The sequence below is a fragment of the Lolium rigidum genome, chromosome 2, assembly GCF_022539505.1.
Source record: "Lolium rigidum isolate FL_2022 chromosome 2, APGP_CSIRO_Lrig_0.1, whole genome shotgun sequence".
Lineage (NCBI taxonomy): Eukaryota > Viridiplantae > Streptophyta > Magnoliopsida > Poales > Poaceae > Lolium > Lolium rigidum.
Genome location: NC_061509.1, coordinates 239,330,721 through 239,339,445, shown reverse-complemented (window position 1 = coordinate 239,339,445; position 8,725 = coordinate 239,330,721).

The window sequence follows — 8,725 nt, the reverse complement described above, 5'->3', positions numbered from 1 at the left end:
TCGACAACTGCCCGGAGTGTAGACAGCGGAAGAGGGACGCAGGAGAAGTTTCAGTTTTTAAGCGTCTAGGGCCTCTCCCACCTCAGAACATACGAGCTGAGTCATCTCAAGAAGAAGATTTTGAGGAGTCAGAAAATGAAGAAGAGGATAAGTACCACCGACCAAGGTGGTGTCCTGATGGACTCAACCACTCCCAAAAGCGTAGGGTTCAGCGGCTACGTAGCTTGGAGCAAGCCGAGGCGCAATACCTGCATATGTTGAGGAAAGCGCGGCCCGATCTGGCCGTGAAAATTCAGCAGACTTTGGACGAGGAGAGTCGTCCACAGAAGAAAGAATGGCGCCCCAAGCAAGTAAAAGCCGATGCGAGTACGTCGGCTGCCACAAATATGGTGTTCATACTTCCATCGGAGTTTCGTGCTCCAGGAACCGAAGAAGTGCCGATAGCACAGTTTGACTGCGGTCCACGGCCAGTTATATTTGAAAAGCCACGAGAGAAGGGCTACAAACATATGAAGGCCCTGTACCTAAAAGGTTATATCAATGGGCAGCCTGTCGGCAAGATGTTGGTTGACACGGGAGCAACAGTCAATATCATGCCATACTCCATGCTACGGCGTTTGGGACGCTCTAGCGCAGATCTGATCAAAACCAACGTCACACTAAACGACTTCAACGGCCAAGCATCAGAGACGCAAGGCGTTCTGAACGTGGAGCTAACCGTAGGCCGAAAAACCATCCCTACATCATTCTTCATCGTCGACAGCAAAAGCACCTACGCTGTCCTGCTAGGGAGGGATTGGATTCACGCCAACTGCTGCATTCCATCTACAATGCACCAATGCCTGATACAATGGGATGGAGATGAAGTGGAAGTCGTGCATGCAGATGACTCGATCGAGGTCTCAATAGCCGGCATGAATATTTGGGACTCGAAAGACCAGGAGCCGCTCTCTGGAGTCAGTTTGGACGGCTGTGAGCGCATCGAAGTTACAAAAAACGGGGTGAGGCTGGTCTTATCCACCGGCCTGATAGAGTAGCAAGAGCAACAATCATCGACGTACATGGCAAGGCCGATCCCTGCGATCGGCCCCAAAAAATAGAAAGTGATGATCTCACCTCAAGCATGTCACGTAGTCATAGTAGGGAGACTCCCTCCTGCAGGGGAGCACAAATAAGTTGTAAACCTTCATTGTGCAATACAATCAAAAAGGAGGCCGATTCCAGCAATCGGCCAAAATTATCCCCACCATACGTTCTGCCTGTGTTCAGCATTGATCTAGCAGGCGACGGAAAGCTAGGATATGGGTTTACATCGGCTGATGAGCTAGAAGAGATTGACATTGGTCCTGGGGATAAGCCACGACCAACATTTATCAGCAAAAAGTTAGATCCGCATCTGAGGAGCCTGATGATAGCTTTATTAAAAGAATACCCGGATTGTTTTGCTCGGGATTACACAGAGATGCCCGGGTTAGACAGGAGCATCATTGAGCATCGGCTCCCTCTTAAGAAAGGATTTCGGCCATTCCAGCAGCGAGCACGACAGATGAAGGCCGAAATTTTAGAAGAAGTCAAGAAAGAGATCGAGAAGATGTTGAGCGCCGGGTTCATCAGGCCATGCGGGTATGCCGAGTGGATATCTAGTATCGTACCTGTAGAGAAAAAGGACGGCCGATGGCGCGTCGCCATAGATTTTCGGGATCTCAACAGAGCCACTCCAAAGGATGAGTACCCTATGCCGGTAGCCGAGACATTGATCAATGCAGCTGCTGGTCATAAGATTTTAAGCTTCATGGATGGCAATGCCGGTTACAACCAAATTTTTATGGCTCCAGAAGATATACACAAGACTGCATTCAGAGTACCAGGTTCGGTGGGCTTGTTTGAGTATGTAGTCATGACATTTGGACTGAAAAATGCCGGCGCAACGTACCAACGAGCCATGAATTACATCTTTCATGATCTGATCGGCAAGTTGGTGGAGATTTACATTGATGACGTGGTGGTCAAGTCTGTCTCAGTAGAAGGACACTTGGAAGATTTGCGACACATCCTGGACCGAACTAGAAAGTTCGGACTAAGAATGAATCCAAAGAAGTGTGCTTTTGGGGTGACGGCCGGTCAATTCCTGGGTTTCTTGGTTCATGAACGTGGAATTGAGATCGGCCTGAAAAGTCAAGAGGCAGTACGAACGATGAAGCCACCTACCACGAAGAAGGAACTCCAGTGTCTCATCGGCAAGATCAACTTCGTCAGAAGGTTCATCTCCAATCTGTCAGGGCAAATCGAGCCGTTCATGGGATTAGTAAAAATTAAACCTGATGAGGAGTTTCACTGGGGGGCAGAGCAACAGCGAGCGCTTGACGAGATTAAAGAATATCTAACGAAGCCACCCATGTTGGTTCCGCCCTAGCAAGACAGGCCATTCTACATTTACCTGTCGCATAGCTGACACTTCCATCGCCTCAGTGGTGGTGCAAGTCTATGATGGTCTGGAAAGAGTCGCTTTCTACCTCAGCAGAAGGATGTTGGATGCAGAGACTAGGTACCCTGAGATTGAGAAGTTGTGCCTCTGCCTATTTTTTACCTGCACCAAGCTTTGTCACATCTTTCTGACAGCGGAAATCGTCATCATCTGCAAATCAGACGTCATCAAACGCATGCTGTCGGCTCCTGTGTTGAAAGGCCGACTCGGTAAGTGGATGTTTGCATTATCGGAATTTGATCTCCGGTATCAACCTGCGAAAGCAGTCAAAGGACAGGCGTTGGCCGATCTTATTGCTGAACGAATCAACACTGATATAGCAGCACTGTCTGTACGTGCGTGGGCAATGTTTTTCGATGGATCGGTTTGTGATGATGGTTGCGGCATCGGCATTCTACTCGTGTCGCCCCGGGGGGCAACCTACTCCTTCTCCATCAGGCTATCTACCCCTTGCACCAACAATGTCGCTGAGTATGAAGCAATACGTAAGGGGATGGAGTTGCTTATTGAAGCCGGGGCGAAGCGATGGAGCTTTTTGGAGACTCAAAGTTGGTGATTTCCCAGCTCACGGACGAATATAAATGTGAGAGCGAGTCACTCTTCCCATTATGGATGCAATGCCGTGAGCTGATGGCACAATTTAGGTACATAAACTTCAACTGGGTCCCGAGGTCGCAGAATATAGAGGCAAACGATCTCGCAAAGATAGCGTCAGGCTACAAGGACATAGCAGATGGAGCCGATGTCCAGGTACAATTCATGGAACCGGATGACTGGAGAGCCGATATCTTCAATTACTTGAAAGATTCGGCTCGGGGGCACCTAAACGGATAAGGTACAAGGCCATGAAGTATGTCCTTATTGGAGATGACATGTTCTACAGAAATTTGGAAGGATTACTTCTCAGATGTTTGGGGCTAGCCGAGTCAAATCAGCTCTTCCACGAGGTACACGAAGGCGCCTGTGGAACTCATCAATCGGCTCATAAGATGAAATGGTTGATCATGCGATCGGGGTTTTATTGGCCTACCATGCTTGAGGACTGTTTTAATTACTATAAAGGGTGTCAAGCATGTCAGAAGTTTGGGAAAATTCAGATGGCACCCGCATCAGCAATGAACCCCATCATCAAGCCTTGGCCATTTCGAGGTTGGGGTATGGATATGATCGGCAAAATCAATCCTCCATCGAGCAAAGGCCATGTGTGGATTTTGGCCATCACAGATTATTTTACTAAATGGGTGGAGGCCGTCCCTATGAAGTCAGTAGCATCGGCCGATGTTATCAATTTTGTGAAAGAACATGTCATTCACAGATTTGGGATTCCCCAGACTATCACAACCGATGGAGGTTCAGTTTTCGTTTCTCGCGAGTTTAGAGAGTTCTGCGAGGACATGGGAATTAAGTTGATCCGATCGTCCCCATACTATGCTCAAGTAAATGGGCAAGCTGAAGCGTCCAACCAGAGCCTTATTAAGCTGATCAAGAGGAAAGTCGACGAACACCCTAGACGTTGGCACGAGGTATTGTCAGAAGCTCTGTGGGCTTATCGCATGTCATGTCATGGAGCGATAAAAACCTCGCCATACCACCTGGTCTATGGACAAGAAGCCGTGTTACCCTGGGAAATCACGGCTGGGTCGAGACGTGTTACGTTTCAGAATGACTTAACAACGGAAGAATACGCAGCTCTGATGAGTGATAGCGTTGAGGATCTGACGGAACTTAGACTTTGGTCGCTTTAGAAAATTAAAGAGAACAAGGCCAAGGTAGCTCGTGCATATAATAAGAAGGTGAAGCCAAAGGAGTTCCACGTTGGTGATCTAGTATGGGAAGCTGTATTGCCATTGGGGACTAAGGACAAGGTGTATGGTAAATGGTCTCCAAATTGGCACGGGCCGTACGGGGTCGACCAAGTTTTAAAGGGCAATGCATACATGCTCGAGGAGCTGAGTGGTGCGAAGTTCCCAGTGGCTGTCAATGGTCAGCATCTCAAGAAATATTTCCCGAGTATGTGGGATGATGGACAGTGAAATATGGGGGCCGATGCATGAAATCGGCCAGTAAAAAAAAATTTAATATGCAAAGCACAGCCGATGCACTGACATCGACTTTAGAACTAAAAAGCCGATGCGTAGCCATCGACTATAGAGGACAACTGTCACAAGCAAGTATCAGGTCACCGTTTGAATTTTGGGGCTGGCCTTGCTGGTGTTTTTGGTACAGACCGATGCGTTGCCACTCTTTGAGCATTGATTTATTTTGATAATCGGAAGAATCAAGCATGGAATCCTTCTTCATTGATTAAAAGGGGATTTTTTACAGAGAAGAGCCGATTGCTCAGGAAAGGAAGAACAAAAGAAGAGCAGATTGCTACTACTAGTCCTATGCTAGTAGTCCCTAATCTAAGGGCCGTCGCTGCCCTCGTCGTCGCTGTCGTAGCCGCCGTCGGTGCTACTGCTGGCGAGCTCCTCGTCGCTGCTGCCGTAGCCCTCGGCAGGGGCTTCTTCCTCCTCCTCGTCGTCGCCGTCGTCGTCATCCGACCCGGCGCGGAAGCGCTTTGCCGGCGGGTACTCGTCGGAGGAGGTGTCGTCCTCTTCTTCCTCCTCTTTGTCGGAGGAGGTGAAGTCACCCCAGGAGAAGAGGTCGTCCTCACTCTCCACCTCCACTTCCCCGTCAACGAGGAACTGGAGGTCGTCCTCCCCGTCGGTCAGGGGCAAATCATCATCTGACCCGACGACGGTCAGGGGTGGGCCATTTGGCACGAAGTCGAAGTCCCAGTCCCTCTCATCCCAATGCTCGGGAGCGCGCCTATTGTACGCCTCCATCTGGTTGTACTCCAGCATCGGCTCGCTCGAGGAAGAGGACTGGAAGGAGAGAGCCGATGAAGCAGAGGAGGAGGAGGAGTCCATGGTGCAGAGGAGGGCTTTCCGATGGCTAGTACTGAGCAGGGGATGAAGAAGCGAGTTGCTCGACGCGGTTAAATAAAAGGGGATATAGTGGAGATTTAATGCTACGGCGGTTTCCGAGGACGTGGTGCCAAAACTGTCAAATCGTGCAGAGAAGTTGAGAAGGCAAGGCATCATGATGAAAGGATACTGTGACGGTTCTGCTCTGCCACGACGTGACCCTACGAAGAAAAAAACAGAGTGCTTTTGAAATTATCATTGCCAAAACCAGGGGGGCATGTGTTATCACCAGATTTTAGCCAGAGCAGGAGATGGACCGTGATCGAAGAAGGGTTTAGAGGACATGCATATGAAGTGTCTCTGAATCGGCCTTGTGCGAGAGTTTGGGCTAGATTGCCCGTGTATTTGTATATTATGGTAGATTTAGAATTAAGAGATAAAGTTTAGTCGTACACAGCTAGGTTTATTCCTAAGATAGAAAGTCCACGGACTATAAATATGTACCTAGGGTTATTGAGAAAGGAGGACGATCACGTTCACAACAAACCAATCTAGGCGCATCGCCACCCCTTGTTTCGAGGGTTTCTCCCGGGTAAGCAACATGCTGCCTAGATCGCATCTTGCGATCTAGGCAGTATCAGTTTATTCGTTGTTGGTGTTGCTCCTGCTGAAGCCTTTTTGATGGCGAGCAACACCCTTATCGTAGATGTTTTGGGGCTGACGTCGATATCTTCATGATATGCTCGTTTAGCTACGCTGCCCCTCGATATCTAGCTGTCCTTACACCTATCTTGGGTGTAAGGGCAGCATCTTGCTTGTTCTTTATTTAGTAGATCTGATCCGTTATAGTTGTTCCTTGTACTTCAAGGATTGGTTTGATATCCGCATGGTTAGGCCTTACAAACGGGTTGAACGATCCGGTAGCGCGTAAGGTATGGTTTACTAAGCCCTAGAGGGATTGTTCCGGGGATCAACTTCATGTTGGTTTTTAGGCCTCTTTAGGACTGGTTTTCCATCATCTCACGTATCTGCTAGGCTCAACTACGCGTAGGATGTTCCGGTTATGCGGTGAAAACCCTAGACTGTCGTAGATTGGTTTAACTTGATATTGATAAAGCAGGATCCCCAAGTCATCGTAAATCCAACGTGAACCATGGGGCAATCGCACTACTAGGGAAAGGCTTATAGCCGCACTCCTTACCGCCGGCAAATACGAGTTGAAGATGCCGGCGGTAATACCTTCCAGGGGGGCAAAACAGTACCGCCGGCGAAATAGGTAGGACGGTGCCGGGGGTGGCTCCATTACCACTGGCGAAATGGAAACGGAGGCGCCGGGGGTGCAATGGGCCGCGGGGTCCCATTTGGGCCTAGCCTTACCGCCGGCGAATTCGGCCCAAAGCGCCAGGGATACTGGGCTGTACCGCCGGCGAACGCGCGCTGTAGATGCCGGCGGTATCGCCGAGCCAGGGTGGGCCACCCGGCCTTAACTTACCGCCGGTGTCTTCGGCCAGCAGATGCCGGCGGTAACAGGCCCTACCGCTGGCAATTTCGTTTGTAGGCGTCAGCGGTAACCTGGGCATGTCCATTTAGGACGACCAGCCACCTACCACCACCCACACACACTCATATGTGATGGCAAATCAACCCAAGCACTAGTTAGCTCATTCCCCCACCCATTTTAGCTATTTCAACCAATAAAATATGATGTATTTGAGCAAATCATGCACTACCTAGCCCCTCTAGCATGATTTGCATAATCTAGATCTAGATCTATCTCCTCCCACCACCTTTTCCACTAGATCTAGCTAGATCTCTCCATTTCTTAGATCTCTAGATCTCTCAAGCATTAAAGTCGACGTGTGGCGTCTCTCCGGTGCTTTTGGACGTCGCGTCAACTAATAGGTACATAACTAAATGAGTGGAATGTTCATGTGTTGGCGAAAATTTGCGGTTATATCACTAGTGGTGGCAAAAGGTGGTCCATATATGTAAATGCATTGTTTTGCATTTGTTTACGCGTGCAGGAACATTGAGTTGCCAATGTTTTGCCGGAATGTTGATTAACTTCCGTTCCGGCGAATTTTGGAACTCCAGCATGACAATATTTAGCAAAGGTCATGCCGAATTTTTTCCGTGAAAACCGAGACGGCGGTGTAATCAATTATCTTGTCTTGTAGGCGGCGATGGTCATCGCGATGAGGGAAAGCGTCGTGGATAGATACGTGGAACGCGCGACGGCCGACATGTATCGAAAAAGCGAAAGGATATAATGTGTCTTTGTCGAAGATGCAAGCTAGGATCGTTGTTTGACCCCTTCTCAGGCATAGTGAATCAACACCTGCTCAGGTATAGTTTCATGGAGGGGCATACTCAGTGGATGAGTGATGATGGAGATGATGATATCGATGGTGATGATGATGGTGGAGATGATGATAACGAAGGTGATGGAGAGGATGCCCCACACGACAATGGAGACGAGGTTGAAGAGGATGGCGCACACGTTGATGGTGATCAAGAAGGCCGGGAAGAACATGCGGCCGACGAGGACATGAGCAGAAATACCCCGCTAACCGCGGCCGTGCAGGACCGTCATGTTCAAGAACTTCTTCTCAGCAACACATCGACCGACCCCAAAATCGCTGGTAGACGGAAGGCTAAGGCTGGATCAACTCGAGGTAGACTCGAGAACTCCGTTGTACGATGCAGCTCGTGGGACGGAGGAGAGCCGTCCGAGATACGCTCTCGATATTATGGAGATGAAGGCAAAGCACAAATGGACGGACACAAGCGTGGACGAACTCTTCGGATACTTGAAGATCCACTTTCCTAAAGATAACACGTGTGCCGGTAGCGTACAGGAGGCCAAGAAAATCGTGTGCCCTCTCGATTTACTGCACCAGAAATACCACGCATGCATCAGTGACTGCGTAATATATCGGAACGAGCATGCCAATCTCGATACATGCCCACAGTGTGGCGAATCTCGATACAATAGAGGGACAAGAAAATCTCCTCGAAAAGTTGTGTGGTACTTCCCGCTCACGCCCCGTCTGCGGCGGTACTTCGTGGACCCCAAGGAAGCAAAGCTCATGCGCCGGCACGCGGAAAGAAAGGAGGCGGTGATGCGTGATGTAGAACGGGTTGAAAACCCGAGTGCTAACACACCCTTCGGATGCAAGCCGGTGGAAAACATTAGACGATGAGTATTACGAAGAATTCGGGAAAGAACCAAGGAACATCGAGGTTGGGTGCGAGCACCGACGGACTCAATCCGTTTGGGAACCAAAGCAGCAAGCACAGCACCTGGCCCGTATTTGTATGGATGTACAAC